At 39.2% G+C, this 20473-nt stretch overlaps 1 protein-coding gene across 3 annotated transcripts in view; it reads right to left on the minus strand.

The window, feature by feature from the left end:
- Positions 1 to 19527, minus strand: part of CTNNB1 (catenin beta 1) — a 41904-nt gene extending 22377 nt beyond the window's left edge. For all 3 annotated transcript variants that reach the window (XM_023231712.2, XM_023231714.2, XM_023231713.2), the window contains exon 1: positions 19281 to 19527. The gene's annotated coding sequence lies outside the window, so the exon portion shown is untranslated. The remainder of the gene's footprint in view (positions 1 to 19280) is intronic.
- Positions 19528 to 20473: the final 946 nt, after the last annotated feature.

Below are 20473 nucleotides of genomic sequence, written 5' to 3' on the forward strand. Positions count from 1 at the left end.
AAATATAATTTTATACCAATTAAGTTAAAAAACAAAACAATGCTTCATATAGTTTATGAAGTAAAAGTATGCAAAGAATATACACTAGCTTAATAGTGGGCTACCAATACAGCAGGCCTGGGAGCAGCAAAGGGAATAGGATGGAAAAAGTATTAAAGACAGCTGCAATTCGGCCAGGTGTGGTGGCTCACACCTGTAATCCCAACACTTTGGGAGGCCAAGGCAGATGGATTGCTTGAGTCCAGGAGTTCAAGACCAGCCTGGGCAACATGGTGAAACCCTGTCTCTACTAAAAATACTAATTTTATTTTTTAAACTTATTTTAAAAATGGCTGGGTGTGGTGGCACATGCCCCTGTAGTCCCAGCTACTTGGGAGGCTGAGGTGGGAGAATCATCTGAGCCCAGTGTCCTGAGACATTTTTATACCCCTTTTATGTGGATTTTATAGTCTGATAAGGCTGAACAGAAAACAACTCTTAGTTTAACTGAATTTTTAATAAAAGTGGCCACAATGACATACTAAAACTATTTTCCCATACACAAATAGGACAGAGATTTCATTCATAACAGTAAAATGAGATACATACAACAGTAAATGGGAAGATATGTCTTGTTCTTAAGAAGAACTATAAGAAGGAACCAGTTACATCACATTTGTAACGTTATCACTAAGATAACATTATAAATCAACAACCACAGCAATTCAAGTATTGTATTATTAGGAAAGAAATGGGTAAGAGACTGTAGTAGGCAGAAAAACACCCAGATATAATGTGGCAATTTCATAAATGAAGAAGGTAATATTTCAATTAGTGGATTACTTGATTAAAAGTATTAGGAGAAATGGGCTTGTCATTCCAACTATCATTTTTTCATCCTTATTTTACATTAAAGTTAAGCATATTCACCAAATATTTACATGTAGAAAATAGAACAATGAGATAAAATATGAGTATATATTAAGACTAAAACCATGCCCAATCGATGAACTGAATAGGCATGAGTTGAAATTGAAACCAAAAAGGGAAACGTGAGATAATTGTGTGTGTATGTAGTTTTTAAAATTTGAGCAACAAATCACCATGTTTGAAGTAATTCAAAAAATGACATACTAGAACATGTGTAACATAAAGGCTAATATCCACAGTACACGAAAAACTGGGAACAAGTCAAAAAGAAGAAAGAATTATACTGCAGGGAAAGAGCAAGAAACAACATTGCAAAGGAAAAACAAAGTGAGCAATGAATATATACAAACGATGTTTAAACCCATTTACTTTTTGCTTCTCAGATTGGCAATGATGGAAAAGATTGATTAGTATCTACTGCTAATAAGGATATGGTGAAACTAGCAGAAACTTTTGATAGTAAGCTGGCACTATCCATTAAACATAAGTGTAACTACCCTTTGACTTAAAAATCCAATTTTTATAACAGAAATGTATTCTGTGGCAATACTGTCAGAAGCATGCCAAGTGAAGCATTCATAGAGAAAAAGATGAAATTATTCAAATGTCCATCCACAGGGGATGGAATAAATAATAATTTATCAATTAAATGGAATATATATTCACCCACTGAACAAATTTTAAACACCCTTTATGTTACTGGTATTACAGTAATAAGAGAGTCATGGTCATAAATACAGTGAAGCTTATATTCTACTGTTAGGGAATTAAGCAATTAAAAAAAGAAAATTTAGAGTGAGAAATGCTAATAAACAAGTTTATAAGGTAGAAGGTATGCTATTCTAGCAGGTGGTCAGGGAAGGCCTGGGAGGAAGAGACATTTCATCAGAGGAGCAGCAGCTGGCCACGTAAAGATGGGGCAGAACACTCCAGGCAGAGAACAAGTGAAAAGGAAGGAATGAGCTTAATGTGATAAAGGTATCGAAAGGTCACCAGTGTAACTAGAAGGCAGGGAACCATGAAGAGACAGAGATGAGAATCAGATCAGTAAGGATGTAAAATAAAATCCAAAGTGTACTGGGAAGCCAGTGAAGCAATGTGATGTATGATTTAGACTTTCTAAAATTCACTCCAGCAGCTATAAAGGGGAAGACAGTTAAGGGGTAACAGCAAAGTAGAAAGACCATTTAGGAGGTTACTGCAGTTGTCCAGGCGAGGGGAGGGGGATGGTGGAATACCATACAGTCATTAAAGAGAATGAAAAAGGTACTCATTAAAAAAAATGTAAACCACAGAGGCATTAATTTATCAAACTTGGCACAGAACATATCACTTCAATTGCCCACTTTAATTGGAATATTTTCGTTGTATTTATTTTAAATAAATTCAAAAAGTTTTCTAAAAAAAAAAAAAAGTAACATATATCAAGTATGCAAGGCATCTTTACATATGATTGTATACATTTGCAGAACCAAATATATTAATTATTAGAAATATTTGTCCGAGAAGGTTAGCCTATATAATTGAAGCCTATATAGGTTAGCCAAATACTGAAATATAACGTTAAGGAAATGTTTCTAAGCATAAAAGCTAGGTGGCCTATGAAATGGACTTTGTACAAAAAGAAATGTGGCAACCACTCAGTCAACCATCTTGCCTCAAGGCAAAAACAAATTGCTAAAAATAAAAAAAGTGATAACCAATGTTTTCTAAAGCAAAGAAACAGTACTGCAAATTTTTCCATATTTAAGCAAATGTCACTTTACATGTATCAATAAATTTTCTATTTTAGTAATTTAATAAATATTTGTCCATTCCTAGCTCCTATTTTGTTAAAGTGACAGTATTCTAAGAATCAACTGCATTACAAAGTCACCAGGTTTCTGAGTCACTTACAGCATCTTTATATCTTTTACAGCATAATTTTAGGATACTTACTGCCTTGTGGTATCAGCTAAACACTGAATTCTGCCTTTGACATACTTAATAAGGTAGCATAATTAAATTCCTAGCAACTTCAGTTCTGAGCCTAATATGTTATCTCATTGAATCTCATAAAGAAGACATCATTCCTCAAAGTATCACAAGAAAACTGCTTAGCAGTATTTATGTAAGACTAGCTAATAAACCGTTCAGTTAAAATTCAAATCCAGGTCTGCCTGTGGCTCAGTCATGTACCCTTTCAATCTAATCATATTGCCACCCCCATACCAAAGTTAGAGACAACTGGTAACAGTCAGTGTTGCAGATAAATGAAAGACAGGGATTAGCCAATTTTATATACAGGTATCACATGTAATAGTAAAGAACTATATCCTTTCAACAGTGACTATAGCCCAAAAAAACTGTTAATATTTGAAATATACACCATACTTTGACTATATGCCTAGCTAGACAGTACTAGATATGCCAAAGAAATTGAAGATTTTATTTCAAAAAAGTTTCTAGATATTGATCTCTACATTCAGACTATAGGCAGAATTAATGGCAGGTATTCAATGACCTCCAAATTATATCCCATAATGATAACCTTCCTCTACTCCACTTGTTGTAAGAGTTTCCCTTCCTCACTATACCAGCACGTTGACCTTTTAAAAAAAGAAATTATAAAGAGTCCAATGAAGTGAACTCTGTGAGGGCTGAGACTGTACGTTTAGAAACAGTTTCTCACTGTTTCTAAAGTGCTTTGGCATATATTAAGCTCTTAAATACTTAATGAACAGAATGTGCTAATAAAAAATAAAATGCTCAAAAAGTGAACAGGAGAAAATACAAAATGTAATATGGAGGCTTGGAGAGCTTACAACAATTATTTATAACCTAAAAGTTTTTTTTTTTTCTTTCTTTGAGATGGAGTTTCACTCTGTCGCTCAGGCTGGAGCGCAGTGGCACAATCTTACCTCACTGCATCCTCCACCTCCCGGGTTTAAGCAATTCTCTGCCTCAACCTCCCGATTAGCTGGGATTACAGGCCCACCACCACCACGCCCAGCTAATTTTTTTTTTGTATTTTTAGTAGAGACGGGGTTTCACCATCTTGGCCAGGCTGATCTTGAACTCCTGACCTCGTGATCCACCCACCTCGGCCTCCCAAAGTGCTGGGATTACAGGCATGAGCCACCACACCAGGCCAATTTATAACCTAAGAGATTTCTTAAATGCCTTCAGAACCACGAAAGATTCATTTATGAATAATGTATAGCTAGAACAACATTCAGGAAACTTTTTCTGTAAAGCATCAGGAAATAAATATTTTAGGTTTTGTGGGCCATAAACTCTTTGTCACAACTACTCAACTCTGCTACTGCAGTGAAAACAGCCAGATAATATGCACACTTATGAGCATGGATGGCTGTGTTCCATTAAAACTTCATTCACAGAAACTGAAATTTGAATTTCATGTAATTTTCACGGCACAAAATATTATCCTTTTGGGTTTTTTTTTTTAAGCTATCTAAAAACAATTCTGAGCTCATAGGCCATATAAAACCAGATGGTGGGCAGTACTTTGCCAATCCCTCATTTATTTATTAAATACTTTCACAGAGAACAAAGGCAGGTGTATTTTTACATTTTAATTAAGCACATTAAGCCTAAATGTGAAGACCTGTAACAGAAAGGGTTTTTAGGTGGGTTAATATGTTACTAAGAGAAATTACAAAGTTTTTTTTCCCATAAGTATCTTCAAAAACAAGAAACTGGACCAAATCACACATGAAAGCTATAACAAGACAATTTATTTGGGAAAAACATTTCAGGCCATTAAAAGCAGTATGTGCTAAACCAGAATTCAGCCACAACATTTGCATGATTTTTAAAATCTTTTTTTTTTTTTAAACTATAAAGACCTACAGGCTTGAAGGTCCCCTAAAACTTGCAACCAGATCCTCCCAATGGTTCTAAACCGAGGGTGTTAATCAGACTAACCTGGAACATCTGAAAATACAGATGACCAACAGGTTCTCTATCAGAGGGGCTGGGGAAGGGCCCTGGCATTGTATTTTTAATTTATGTGTCACAGGTCACTGATGCTGCTCCCCATAGCTAAGGACTATAGCTAAAGTCAAACCATATGATCCAAACTTCATGTGTGACATTAGGAAATGAACCCAATTTAAAGAAGAAAAAACCCTGACTAAACAGAGTAACCCTAGCATAAGCTGCTTGAGAAGCATCTATTCGTTAACACAACACAGATTCTTAAACTTCTGAAACCTTCTGTCCCCCACCATACATGTCAAGTTTATGTTATTTTTTAAAACAGAAAGACATTTTGCTGCCTTTGACTGCCTTACTCTAGTAATAAGCCTCATAATTATGAGGTTCTCTTGTATTTAGGAAAAGAAGATTGCACAAAGAGTAAGCTAGGAAGCTTCTATTATCAAAATGTGACTGCTTTTCGTTATTTCAATACAGAGCTTTAAGGAATATTCCCTAATCTTTGTTCTACTGTGAGTCCAAAAATACACCAATAAATGAGTCATAACCTCAAACTATACATGAGTGCTCCACTGGTATATGTTTTTTGTTTTCTCAATTTACGAGATTGTGATATTAATCAAAAGGGATATTTTTGTTCCATAAGAAATCTTTCCTACAACTCCTTTTAGTTTCAGGTCATAGCAATACCAATAGCATAAATACAATGTATAGCCTTTCATTCATCGAATATTTATGCATCAGCTACATGCCAGGATCTGTAATAGATTCTGGGTGTGCAGTAGTGACTACTGCAGAACGCAGACATGGTCCCTGCATTCTTGAGAGGGAGACAGATAACCAAATAAACAAATACAAAAAAAGCATGTTAAGCATGTAACTAATTAACAAGTGGGAGAAGGGAATGGGATTACACAGCAGAAGTGGAAGGAAGGTCCCACTTAGCGTGGTCAAAGGCTTCTTGAAGGTAACATGTAAGCTGAGACCTGAAGAAGGATGCAAAAGGGACAGCATGTAAGGAACAGAGAAGAAACATTCTAGAAATAGAATATAACAAGCAAAAACCCAAAGTCATTAAAGAACATGATCATCTTTCAAGAACCCTTGAGATCACAGTACTTTGATTATAAAGGAAAAGGGTGAGTGCAATGAAACGTTAAAAATAGCCAGATCACGTACAGCTCTCTAGCCTTTGGTAAGAAAAGTGTTTTCTATTCTACGTGACACTGAAAGTCATGAAAGGTTCTAGCAGGTGAATAATGCAATCTTACTTGAGTTTTCATGCTGACTGTAATTCAAAAAACTAGAAGGGAACAGGAAAGAAGGGAAATCTGCAAGGCAGCTATAGCAATATTCCAGCTGATAGATGAGGGTGGCACTAGGGACAAGAAGTAGTTAGACTAAAGAAATATTTAGGAGGTAAAAACAGCAGGTTCTGTTGATGTGATGAACTGCATATAGTAGATGAGAAAAATTAAGTAAGAGGCATAAAGATAAACTCCTACCTATCGGGCTTGCACAATTAGATTGTGATACTAAATCTAGTGCCATGTAAGAAAAACAGCAGTTTCTAAAACTGCACTCTCCAATACAGTAGCCACTAGCCACACAGCCACATTTCAAGTGTTTAACAGGCACATGTAGCTGGTTGCTACCAACTGAAAACATAGACACTGAACATTTCAACTGTCCCAGGAAGTGTGGATTACTGGACAGTGCTGTGCTAGAGGTAAGAAATGTGCCAAATGCAGGAGTCCATCAAGAATAAAATTATAAAGTATCCATTTGATTGGCCAACATGTAGGTCCAGTGGTGAACTCACAGCAAGAGCAAGTTCATTGGAAATGTATTAATAATAATACATTAGAATAGTATATCACAAACTGGGATGACAGTGATAAGTGGAACCATATACAAAGGACATCTTTCAGGCAGTGAAAGGGAGAAGAAAAATAACTGGAGGGAAAAAAAAGGTTGGGTGATTCCAGAATATTCATTCAACAAAACTTTACTGAACACCTGTAAGTTCCAGATACTATCCAGCTATCAGGGATACAAAAACAGGGCAAGGACCCTCAAAGAGGGAAAAATAAGTAGACAAACTTTCAGACTATGATTAGATATACCAAATAAATGAAAATAATATGACCAAGTGCAACCGAGTCAACAAGGAAGATCTCAACGGACAAAATATCTGACATCAGCCATGAAGGCTTCATCAGTTTGAAGAAAAACAAAAAGGCTGAAGAGTGAGAGGAGAAAAGTAACAGGTGATGAAGGATGTGGGTATACAGGAGCTTGAGCTTTTACTGAATGAAATGGTAAGCCCCTAGAAGTTTCCGAACCAAAAAGTTACATGATTTATCGTTATAAAAAGGGTTACTCTGGCGACCACGTCAAAAACACATTTAAGGGTGAAAAAGGTGTTAAGCAGGGACACCAGTTAGAAGGCCTTTCCAATAATATAGGCAAAAGCCATTCATAATAGCAAAGATAGAATCAACCCAAATGCCCATGAATGGTAGACTGGATAAAGAAAAATGTGGTACCTATACACCATGGAATATGACGCAGCCTGTAAAAAAGAACAAAATCATGTCCTTTGTAGCAATGTGGATGCAACTGGAGACTATTGTAAGCAAATTAACAAAGGAACAGAAAATCAAATGCCACATATTCTCACTTATAAGAGTGAGCTAAACATTTGGTACACACGGACATAAAGATACAATAGACAGGGACAAAAACAGGGAAGGATGGAGGAGTAATGGTAGAAAGTTATCTATTGAGTACTATGCTCACTACCTGGGTGACTGGTTCAATCGTACCCCAAACTTCAGCATCATACAACATACCCTTGTAACAAACCTGCACATGTACACCCTGAATCTAAAATAAAAGCTGAATAATAATAATACAGGCAAAAGATGGCATGGCATGACATGGCTTCAGTGAAAAATGATTAAGATTTCTGGATATGCAGACATGCATCATAAGGACATTTCAGTTGATGATGAACTGCACATACAACAGTGGTCTCACAAGATTATAATGGAGCTGAAAAATTCCTATCACCTAGTGATGTTGTAGCCATCATAACATTGCAGCACAATGCTCTACTCATGGTGTTTGTGGTGACGCAGGTGTAAACGAACCCACAGTAGGTTTACTGTGCTTCAGTTGTATAAAAGTACAGTGGGCCAGACATGGTGGTTCATGCCTATAATCCTAGCACTATGGGAGGCCAGAGTGGGAGGATTACTTGATGCCAGGAATTCAAGGCCAGCCCTGGCAACAGAGTGAGACCCTGTCTCTACAAAAAAATTTTTTTTTAATTAGCCAGGCATGGTGGGGTGCCTGGTGTAGTCCCAGCTACCCGGGAAGCTGAGGTAGGAGGATCACTTGAGCCCAGGCGTCTGAGGTTACAGTGCACTATGATAGCGCCACTGTACTCCAGCCTGGGTGACAGAGTGAGATGCCATCTCAAAAAAAAAAAGTATAGCATATACAGTTATGTCCAGTATACAAGACTTGATAATGATAATGACTGTGTTACAGGTTTATGGACTTACTATACTTTTTATCATTATTTTAGAGTGCACTCCTTCTGTTACTTCTTTAAAAAAAAAAAAAGTTAACTATAAAACAGCCAGAGGTTGGTCCTTCAAGAGGTATTCCAGAAGGCACTGTTATCATGGGAGGTGGCAGTTCCGTTTATGTTTACTGCCTCTGAAGACGTTCCAGAAGAACAAGATCTAGAGGTGAAATACAGTGATACTGATGATCCCGATCCTCTGTAGGTCTAGGCTAATGTGTTCATGTCTGAGTTTTTTAACAAAAAAGCTAACAGGTGAAAAATAATTTTAAAAATAGAAAAAAGTTTATAAAGATATAAAGATATAAAGAAAATTTATAAAGAAAGTTTATAAAGATATAAAGAAAATTTTTTATACAGCTGTACAATGTGTGTTTTAAGCTAAGTGTTATTACAAGAGTCAAAACGTTTAAAAAATTAAGAATTCACAAAGTAAAAAAGTGACAGTAATTTAAGGTTTATTACTGAAAAAAGTCTTTTAAAATCTTTAAAAAAATGTGTGTAGCCCAAGTGTACAGTGTTTATAAAGTCTACAGTAGTGTACAGTAATGTCCTGGGTCTTTCACATTCCCTCACTGGTCACTCGCTGACTCACCCAGACCAATGTCTAGTCCTGCAAGCTCCATTCATCATAAATGCCTTATACAGGTATACCATTTTTTATTTTTGATACCATATTTTTACTGTACTTTTTTCTATGTTTCAATATGTTTAGATAAAAATACTTACCTTTATGTTACAATTACCTAAAGTATTCATTACAGTAATTGGCCACACGGTATGCCTAGATGTGCATAGGCTATACCATTTAGGTTTGTCTATGTATACTCTGATGTTCGCACAACCATGATTATCTCCTAATGACACATTTCTCAGAATGTATCCCCATCATAAAATGACATATGACTTTATTTTGAAGGGAGAACAGACAAGGTTTGCAGAGAAAATTTAGATATGGGGTATGAGAGAAAGATGAGTCAACAACTGCAAGGTTTTAAGCTAGGTAACTGGAAAGACAGAATTGCATTTCGGAAAAGACTGCAGCTTTGGGGAAAACTGGGAGGTCAGTTTTAGATATATTAAGTTTGAGAAGCTTCCTAGACATCCAAAATGCTGACCAAAAAGTAGCTGGATATCAGTTTAAGGATATCAATTTGTAAATCATTAGCAATAGATGTAAATACCATCTGTATAAAGCTATGAGACTGGAGTAAATATGCACAACAAAAAAGGAGAGATTCAAGGACTAAACCTTCAGCCACTCCAACACAGATCAGAAAGATAACAGAAAAAACAAAGAAGGAAATGCCAGTGAAGTAAGAGGTTTGAAAACCTGCTAACAGACATGGTGGCGTGGAAACCAATGAAAAGACATTTCAAGCAATTGTAGCAATGGTGCCAAATACTAACGAATTAAGTGAGATGACAACTACAAATTTATAACGTGGTGGTCACTGGTGGGGGTTCAAAAGAAAAAGGGAATGCATAAAGCAATTTTTCAAGGTTATTTTGCTGGAAAGAGAAACAGACTGAGGTGGAGAGTGAAAGGAGAGATGGAGAGAAAAAAATTTTTTTTTATAATGGGATAATAGCATGTTTGCTCATGGAAAGAGCCAGTAGGGTAGGAAAACCCACTGATACAAGAAACAAGAGATGCCACAGTAATATTCTTGAGAGCAAGAAGGGATGGAATCTGGTGTGCAAATGAACTGGGTGGCCTTATATTGGAAGGCTACAGTTCTTTCAGTGACAGAGGAGAAGATAAAGGACATGGTCATAGATACAAGAGACCACTGGGCATGAAGCCAGGGAGGGACAAGACTGTTGAACGTGCATACAAGAAAGTGATTATAATTCAGTATGAAACTTCAGCTGTATAGAAGTGAGAGTGAGGAACAGGGAAAAGCTTGGATAGATAAACTGTAGGTCCCAATGGGACTGATGGGCTGTTGGAGTTGACATATTTACTAGAGGAATTAGAATGTGGGATGCCTGAAATGAGATTGGGGGAAGGGAGCACAGTTACTGATAAAAGACAGAGTAGTCTAGAATATGACAATGGGAATGTGTAGTTGAGTTAGGACAGAAAGTAAGATTACTGGAGGAGAAGAAATCAAGGAACTAAGAGACCAGGATATTGGAAGCATCTTCTATATCAAAGTTTGTACCAGACTGTAAATCAACATACTGCTTCCTTCATCAAAATCTTGCTACAAAAAAAGTAAGCTAAACAGTAAACTTAGTGACACAGGTGACTTACATTCTGGCATAACTCCTTATCTTAATTCAATACAGGTAACAAACAGTTACCAGACCACATCTTTACCAGTATTGCTCTACATGGATAGTGATGTCATCAAGAATTATGACAGAAATAAGAGAGAGTGACAATGAGCCAAGAGCTAATAAAGTGATCAAGGAAGGATGTGAATGACCCGGCAAGGTCTGCAAGTGCTTGAAATAAAGACGGGCAATGGGTGGTATAATTTGATTACATGAAAGTCAAAGCTTGAAGTTTTGGAAAAGAAAGGTCAAGAAGTGACAACGAGGGAAAAAAAGCAGACATTTAGTCCACACATCTCTTAGTTCAGTGTTACAAGGTGTGCAAGAAGGGAAAAATTCACCACTTGAGAGAGTTGTAAGGGAAGTAGCATTCTTGGGGAGAAGGCTAGGTTACAGCTGAAATAAGAAACGAACATTCACAACAGATTGAGAATATAAAGGATTTTCTAACGACTGAATTACAGAAGTTACAATGAATGGATTTCAGATGATGAAAGGTGGGAGATGGGGACCAAAAAAAGCAACAGGATTAGAGTCTGGGGGATAAGAGTTAACAGAGAAGGGCCAGTGTAACTGAAGTAACAAGTCCTTGAAAAGGCATGCCTCAGGATTGGCCTCTGACCAGAATGCAGTACTACTTCCTTCGTTGTAAAGACAGACCATTGATGCAGTTTGATGGTAACAAGGTGAAGGGGTTTCTATTTAGCTCCTGATGGGGAAGACAGGGGAAGGTGAGAAGAAAAGGGAAGGTATTAAACGGCCCTTCTGTCTTAGATCTTTTCAGACAAATGTAATAGAATCTGCAGCATAATGGCAATAAGGAAAAACCTGAGGCCCTTTAGCATATAATGAGGGCGCTCTTCAAGCATGAGAAATAAGTATTCTTTTAAAAAATCAAATTTTAATATTTCCCAGCATCCACTTATCAGCAATACCATTTTAACCATAAGGGTGACCCTTGATCTTCAGGCATTCCTAGATATCTCATCTCTAAACTTTCTAGCCTCTTATTTCTTATTCTATGGGGAACAGAATGGTTGGCACTCTGAATCAGGACCCAGGAAAAATGACAGCACAAGTAAAGCAGGAAACAGTGATCAATGCAGGACAACTACAATATACAAAGTAACAAAATACTTGGGCTTGAAAACTAAACAATAAAATTCAGCAAAATGCCAGAAAATTGATACACTAAATTTATATAATCTATTAAGAGCGCTATGTCAGCGTATTATGTTTCCTAAAGAGAATTTAGTTTGTAACTTTTCTATCTAAACGAACTATAAAGTATAAGCGAAGTTTGAGGACATTCAATGGCTCAGAAAGGAATTTAAGGGTCTACCTCAGCACTTTCCTACACAGGGGAATTGAACTCCACTTGGAAGCCTCCAAAGTTACTTGGATTGAAAAATATTTCCAAGAATCCCTTGTTCCTCCCTTATACATGTGGCATTCATCTAGTATACGCCAGACTTCAAAGACACTCACTCCCTACACCCTTACCCCAAAACCACTTAATTATACTTAAAAAAGAAAGAGAGAGTATAATAAGTAATCCCTATTACAGCTGTTTCGTTTACTTCACAGTAAAGGAAAATTGGGAGCAGTTTGCAACAACCATCCCTCAGTGTAGCAAATTACTATCACCATTTAAGATCATCTTCAAATTGCACTCCCAAGACATTTTGCAGTAAATTTAACTTCTTACACATTTTTATATGGACGTCCAATAAGGTATGCTATATATATGCACATATATATATCACTACTATTACAAAACCCTGTAAGAGAGGTTTATCAAACTAAACCAAACCCTTCAGATTTTTTGTACATCTTTGGCTTCCAACTCAGCTACCAGCATTTAAGATTTACTAATCATAAGGTTTATATGCCATGTAGACTAACTTTAAATTAACTTAAAGTAGGTTAAAAATACCCCCCAAGTTTTAAACGGTTTAACATATCTGTTACAGGTCAGTTAAAAAGAATTAGTCCAGCAATATGTGAATTACTAAAACAGAGGTAAAACCGTGGGGATATTAATGAAAAAATTAAAAGATGGAAATAAATAGGGGAGAAAATGGAAGTGTTATGAAGCAGTTTCACCCCAGCATCATTCAGATGTTCACACTCTTCAAACCATCATAGGGGGGGGGGGGGGAAGCCTTTTGAACAAGTTCAAAAGATACCAGAGGTAGGAAACTTCTGGGATATTACAAAAGAAACTTTACAGTGGTTTTACGAAGAGTCTCATGGAGATTGTGGGATAGACCAGGGGGTGAGACGCCTCTAGGATTAATGTCTCATAAAAGGTCCACTGATCTGCTTGTATTTTACACCATCATATCATAATAAAAATAACTGCAGACTATAGCATTATTTTCAGATGATGCTTTCTAAACCAACGCCGGCCTATGATTTACATTTTCAGTCCAGTCACTTAAACACGGAGTTTGAAGACTAAACACCCCACTTTTCTTTCTTGAGACAGAGTCTCGCGTTGGCCCGGCTGGAGTGCACTGGTGTGATCTCAGCTCACTGCAACCTCTGCTTCCCAGGTTCAAGCAATTCTCATGCTTCAGCCTTCCAAGTAGCTGGGATCACAGGCACCTGCCACCATGCCCGGCTAATTTTTATATTTTCAGTAGAGACAGGGTTTCACCACGTCAGCCAGGCTGATCTTGGGCTTCTGACCTCAGGTGATCCACCCTCCCCAGCCACCCAAACTGCTGTGACTACAGGCGTGAGTCACCGCGCCCGGCTACCCCACTTCTCAAATTCTAGAAATACCTTGTTAGCAGCAAAAGATTTAACCAAAATCGATTTAACTGCTTACATAAACTGACCAAAAAGCCATAAGCCATTAATTTAAGTAAAACATATTCAATTAATTTTTAATTACCTAAACTGTTTTTTAAGTTTTGGATGTAGTCTAACAGTAATAATTTAGCTTAGAAATGCAAACTTCTGGTAAAAAGGACATGATTTAAAGACCAGTAAAATTTAGGGCTGATGTGAGTTGTAAACACAGAATTTGCCCAGCATTTTAAGTGCCTTCACGTTAAGTTTTGAGACCTCTTAAAAATACACTTAAAGAACTCTATTTAAGATGGCCAAGTAATGAGAAAGTTACTTCTCCCCCTTTTCCTTGAACCTGGCCATCTTAATTCCTAACTTTAAAAATATTGGTTTCCCTTTTTTCACAAATAAGTCAATTATATGAATCCTGCTTTTAAGTTCCTATCTATAATCAATTCACACAAGGCATTTCCCAAGTGCCCAAATAAATACAAACCTAATAATTTAACAATATGTACATTCACAGAACCAGTTATTTCACAGAATCATCATCATGAAAACATTGTACTTCAAATGGGACTACCGCAGAGGGACAAACTGGCAGTATTCAGCAAATAAGTGTATTTAATTTGTGCTGAATACAGCATCTTAAAATATGAATTTTGTTCACCGACCCTTGAAAATCAAGAGATGTACATTTATCTGGATTTCCCACTTAGGGAAAAGAAATCAGATGATCTGGCAACATAAACTATATTCTCACACAATGGCTGGAGCTACATATTATGACTGGCTGCTTCATGTGCACTTCAATTTGTAATACTCCACATGGTCCCATTTACCCAATACCTAACTGGCCCTGGAGACATTTGAGTAGCCATTCCCACTATAATGTAGTAAGACCAATCCTATATAAGGCTTGTGAAAATGATCTTATTCTTAGTAACATATCTTGAACATCAAATTGTAGTATGCTACATTAATGAAGGCAAGTAACCCATTTCAGGAGAAAAATTAAGTCCCCAGTAGCCATTTTTTTCAGTAAGTTGTATGTACATAATTTTTCAAAGAACATTGAAGCCTACTCTCATTTTCTCAGAAAACTCTTGAAAAATCAGAAGAGAAGCTTATAGACAGTAAATGCTGGAAATACTAAGCACCAACATGGAAATCACTAATTAACAAGTATTGTCCCTGATGGAGGAATATTTAATCCACCCTGAAATAATCATTCATATAAAACACTTTAAGCATTCTTGCCTTAAAAAAAAAAACCCTAAATATAGCAATAATACATTTCTTAAGTAGTAAAAAAAAAAAATCATATACCAGTTTCCACAAAATGACACTGAATTCCATAGGCAAAGTAAAGCAATCATTGATAACTGTCATTTTCCCTCCCTATGCTAACATTTTCATTCCAGCAACATATTCTGAAAAAAAATTTTTTTTAAATCTAAACCCTGAAATATTTCCATATGCTGACCGTTTAACTTCAAAAGCTAATTTAGAATAAGCTTCATTCCTGTTGCTAATTAGATTGAGCTGAAACATGGATTTTCAGAAAATAATATTACTAACAGAAAAACCATGAACTTTAACATACGAGCCTAGAGAAAGCTCTTTAAGAAAAAATTAAAGGGGCAAAACACTTACAATTCAACATGGCCCACCACTACGTACAAATGAGACCAAACCTATGGTAACTAAGGGCATTTTATTTTAGATCACATACACTGGCTCAATTGCCTTCATTTCTATTTCCTAATATAATCAAGTTGAGCACTTGATTACGTTTTACTCTGTGACTGATTTTAGACAAACTGACAATTCACATCTTCATTATTTTTTTCTGAGGTTTCAGTTGTTGTAATTCATCAATACAGCTAAACATTATGATCTTTTACCTCCTAAAGTACTATAATGAGGTTCTGGTTTATCATTACGATATATTTAAGCAGAACTGCCTATTCAAAGTGACCTTAAAAAACCTCCTAACTTTTTTACTGCAAATATTGGCTGAGAAGACATTTTCTCAAGCCTGTATTTTAATTAGCAGTAATATGATTTCAGAAATCAAAGGTTTCTTAGGTGATTCTCCCTCATCAGAACTATTCATAAATATATTCCACATAAACTTGTTTGGAATTTAAAAAAAAAATCACAAGCATTACACTATATCCACTGGAGGGCACTCAACATGACCCAAGCAGGCAATGAAAACATGCTCCAACACTACTCACAAAGTTGAGGGAAACTTTGAGACTGGGGAATGTCTCTTAACAGAAGAGATGCCCCTAAATTAGAAAAAAAAAAAAAAAGTGGCTAAACCCTAAAAATGGGTTCCTAATGTGATTGACTTTATCTTTCAAGAGCTTCTTTTTCCTTAGGAAGGAAGCAAATTATATGCATACCTCAAGGACAGCAGGGTTCAGGCATCAACAGATGAGTCTAGGTTTCAAACTGAGTCAGGCTCAGTCTTGCATGAAACACAAAAGCAGCATTCTTAAGTAAACAGAGGAAATAAAGAACTTTCCCCGAGTTTAAGTGATCAAAAACTATAGAAGTTAACTCCTACTCATTTCAATCAACACAAATCATATTGTTTTCCTTTTGTGAAACCTGAGAAGTATGTATTTATTTTAACCGATTGGCCCACTTACCTATCACAATCACAATTGCAATATTACATAGTCTGTTAAAGAAGGACAACTGAGCGAGACTCCGTCTCAAAAAAAAAAAAAAAAAAAAAAAAGAAGGACAACTGAATCTGCAAATCAGTATCTTCTCAATGAGGGTACACGGAGGCAATGGCTACATACGATGGACAAACCAGAAGCAGCTCCTGGGCTATGTTTACTATTTACTTTTACGGTATAAAAATGTTCTCAGTCAAGCAGTTTCAACAACAGATACCACAGTTTCAATAAAAAGAGGGCTACAAGAAAACTAAGTTAACACGGTATTTTCAAAAACAATGTCACAAATCAACATGACACACTACAAAAAGAGTTGCAAATACCTTTTGTTATAAGTTTGTCCAGTTCTAAAAGCCTTCATCCTTTGTGCCATGGGTTGGCAGTCAAGCATGCTTCCGACTAAGCTCAACGTACAAACTTAAAACTTACCACCTACTCATCTACAATTATTGATTATCAGCAGCTAGGAAACCACAAGAGAAATAAAAATAATCTTGCAACAGGACAGATGTATTATTTCATTTCAGTAACACTGAAGTTTCATTTGGCTAAATATACTTACATAGTCTACTGCAGGAGACTTAATTTCACTGCTACTTATAACTACAAAATAATTATATCAAACTTTTAATTCTCTACATCCCTAGTTTCAAAAATATTTAGCATGCGCCTCTCCTCACCCCATCCTATAACAAAAAAGGGTATCTGCAAGAGTTTTGCTAACACATTTCAAAATATCCTTGAAGAAACTTGCCTCCTCGTTTTCTATCTTGGTGGTGGTGGTATGAAAACAAGCATACAGACCTTCACTTATGCCAATTTTTATTCCAGTCATCAACGAGAACAGTAAGCTCAGTCTGATAAATTTTAATATTGGAAATACACTTTTCTATATCATGTTAGTAAAGGAAATAATCAGATAACAGTTTTAAAAAGCCCTCTTCAATACTCTGAAACCTGAACACTGTTAAATGCTTCATTTTTTTATTAGCCACCTTTTTTTTTTTTTTTTTTTAAGTCGGTTTTTCCCGAAAACTTTTAAAAGACTGTTCTGGTCTATGGGAGACTCAGGACTCCACAGGACTCTAAAGTTACATGCTATACTAAGCTTTCTAGCACAGGTTTTTACTTTTCCCCACCCCCAGGACTTCAAACTTGAATAGTCTCAGCATTCCTTTAATCCTACAGAATAGACTTCTGAAAGTTTTTCAAGTTACTGTTGCAATAATCTCAGGGCCTTGTCCTCGTACATGGCCTTCAGAACAAAGGTTAGGTCAAAGTAATGAATATTGGGCGCAAATTAGCCACATTTTGTCTGGTGTGAAAGTACATCCTCAAACCCTGAAGGGTACTTTTTTTAAATCAGAAATTTTCAAAGATCTAAATATAAAAGTAAAATAAATGCCGCACAGCCTTAGTTCAAACGAAAAGCCTCCAAAGTAGAAACGTATGTTAATAATTTAAGCAGGGAATAAACCAGCGACACAACATAAATAACACTTGAGGCTATATTTAATATTTCTTAGGATGAATACAAGTCAATACGAAGACATCTGAAGGTACTGAATGTTCGTTCACCAAGTGACAAATACTGAAATGGCTACCTAAATTCCAGACAAACTACAACTTAGCGATCTGAAAAACATTAGCCTAGACTTTATGAAAGGAAATGCTGCCGTCTCTTTAAGTTGATGTCTAGCCTAAGCCACCATTATTCAAGATACAAAGCTCCCATTTCACTAAAACCACTCCTCGATTTCCTTTTGCCGACCTCTGCATACCAGCAGCCTGGTCTCTCTTCATTCACCACTCACAAACTCGAGGGTTGGGGGGCCGGGGACGGGGGAAGACCACAGATGTCTGGAAGATACAAAGTACGAGACAATGCTCCCTCCAAAAGCGAAGAGAACGTAAGGCAACAACTACACCCAACTGCCAAAGCTTGCAAGCTTGGCAGATTCAGAAGCGGGCTATAGGAACTTAACTTCGAAAAGTCTCGGTTCAAAGTCCTCTCTTCAGACAAAACACTCAAAGAAGTTGCAGTGCTTGAATTCCATTTGGCCAGTTTTGGAGCGAAGGGAAAATTCACTCCGCTGAAAAAACAACATCCTCTCAAACCCAATTTTGGCTGCCATCAAACTATTTGAATAAATTTAAATTATTTCTACGAACAAAATTCTCGAAGCGTTCTGAGTCAGAGGCTGAATCCTGCAGTTCACTTGGTAAAAAACAGTAAGCCATCACCTTCGCCTTCCTCCACCCTCTTATTTCACCAGGGTCTCATGCCCACTACCATAAATCCATAAGACTCTCAGTACATTATCCACTGCTTTTACTCACCTGCACAGTACACTAAAATATACGTGCAAGACATGGATTTTTCATGTGCACACCCTACTGACGCATCGCACCGGCTGCACTAAGAGTTTAGTTACTCTAACGTTTAAAGTTGCTTCGATTCAAACTCACATAGCCAGGGTATTAAAAAAAATAATAACACTTCTATTCTTAAGAACGAAAGAAGAAATCTTAAGAGTAAGTCCACTGGTCCGATCCCCAGGACTGATGGGACCTAGGGTGGTGTCCCTGCCTCAGCACCCGAACCCCAACTCGCCGCAGGAGCTGAGAAGGCGGAGCCCCCCGTCCCCACCCCGCCCCCCACCCCGGCCCCGGCGCATCCCAAGGCACAGGGTCCCTCCCCCAAACTCGGCCAAGGCCAGAGCCCCGGACGGAAACCACAGACCCCCACCCCCACCCCGCCGGCCATCCGGGCTCCCGGACGCGCCCCCGCGGCACCCCCTCCCCGCAAGCGATGTCCCCGGGCCCCCGAGAGGCAGCACGACCGGAACCCGGGCCCGGCCGCCGCCCTCCGCGCCCCGGGCGCGGCCCGCCCCCACCGTCCCCTACCTGAGCCCCCCGCTCCCAACCCCAGGCCTCCCGGCTGCGCCCAGCCCGGCTCCCAGCCCGCCGCCCGGACCGCGCGCCTGCGACGAAGTTTGGCTCCGAGAGGAAGCTGGAGCAGCCCCGGAAGGATAAGGAAAGGAGCGCCCAAGCACCTCAGGGGAACAGGCTCCTCCCGTCGCGGGAGTCCGACCGTCCTCGACCTGCGGTGGCGGCTTGGCGAGGACCGAAGCTGCTCCTCGGACCTTCCTCCGTCTCCGCCTCCCCTCGCTCTCCGCTCCCGGGGCCGGGCCAACACGGCTGCCACAGACCAAGAAGCTTAAAATGGCGCCGCACAAGGAGCTCTTATAAGTCGCGCAAAAGCTGCTGTATCCTGCCGCCGCCGGCGGAGCGCGGAGCGTTCCGCCGCGCGAGGACAAGGGGCGGGGCGCGAGAGGGCGGTGGAAAGTAGTCCCCGCGCCGCCCAGCAGTCAGCCGCCGTCTGAGCGCCCCGGGCCGGGGCGGGGTGCCTGGGCACGCCACCGACGCTCCCCGGGGTAACGGCTGGCGGTTGCCCGCCGCGCGGGACCTGAGGGCAACCCTTGAGGGCGCCGTGGTCTGCATCGGGGAGGCCGGGCCCCCGCGGCCTGGGTTGGGGAACGTGGCCCCGATATCCTCCCCTGTCCCAAGCCCTACACGCCCGCCCCCCGCGTTTCCCGAACCGGGAGAGCAGCTGCAGGACTCGGCGCGCCTTTCCCGCGACCTGCGGAAGGTGGCACCTCGGCCCTGATCTTCGGGGACCGCGCGGGGTGGACGGGACAGGTCCTGGGAGGGCGGAAGTTCGGGGCCAGGGCGGCGGCAGGGGCTCGGGGTCAGCGCCCTCCCGGCTTGGGGCGCTCCCGGATGCCGCCGCTGCCCGGTCGCCGGTCTGCGGGCTCTCCGTCCGGGCGCGGGTTAGGGGGCCTCGCCGACCTTGCGGTCTGTGCCGCACACTCGCTACTGGACCTGGGTCGCAGCCCAGTGTCACAGCACCCCCAAAGCCCCCCACTGTCCGGATGGTGGATCCCACGTCTCAGCAGGCTGTTCAGCTTGAATTTCAACCTGAATCACCCACCGGGCCGGGCCGCCTTCTATCCCCACTCACGAAGGCTGTAAACTCTTCGTAGAATGGGCGCCAAGCCCGCAATTCAACAAGTCCTTATGAGTACCTACTGTGAACAAATAACTAATGGAAATGGATTAGCTCCAGAGCGCTGTCAATTAGGTTAATTCTTATAGATTCCATTTTTATCTGGTTCCACTTGTCACTAGGTATCAATAGATTTATTTGTGGGGATTTTTTCTTTGGAGAAAAAGATTTTTACGGTAT

The sequence above is a fragment of the Piliocolobus tephrosceles genome, chromosome 2, assembly GCF_002776525.5.
Source record: "Piliocolobus tephrosceles isolate RC106 chromosome 2, ASM277652v3, whole genome shotgun sequence".
NCBI lineage: Eukaryota > Metazoa > Chordata > Mammalia > Primates > Cercopithecidae > Piliocolobus > Piliocolobus tephrosceles.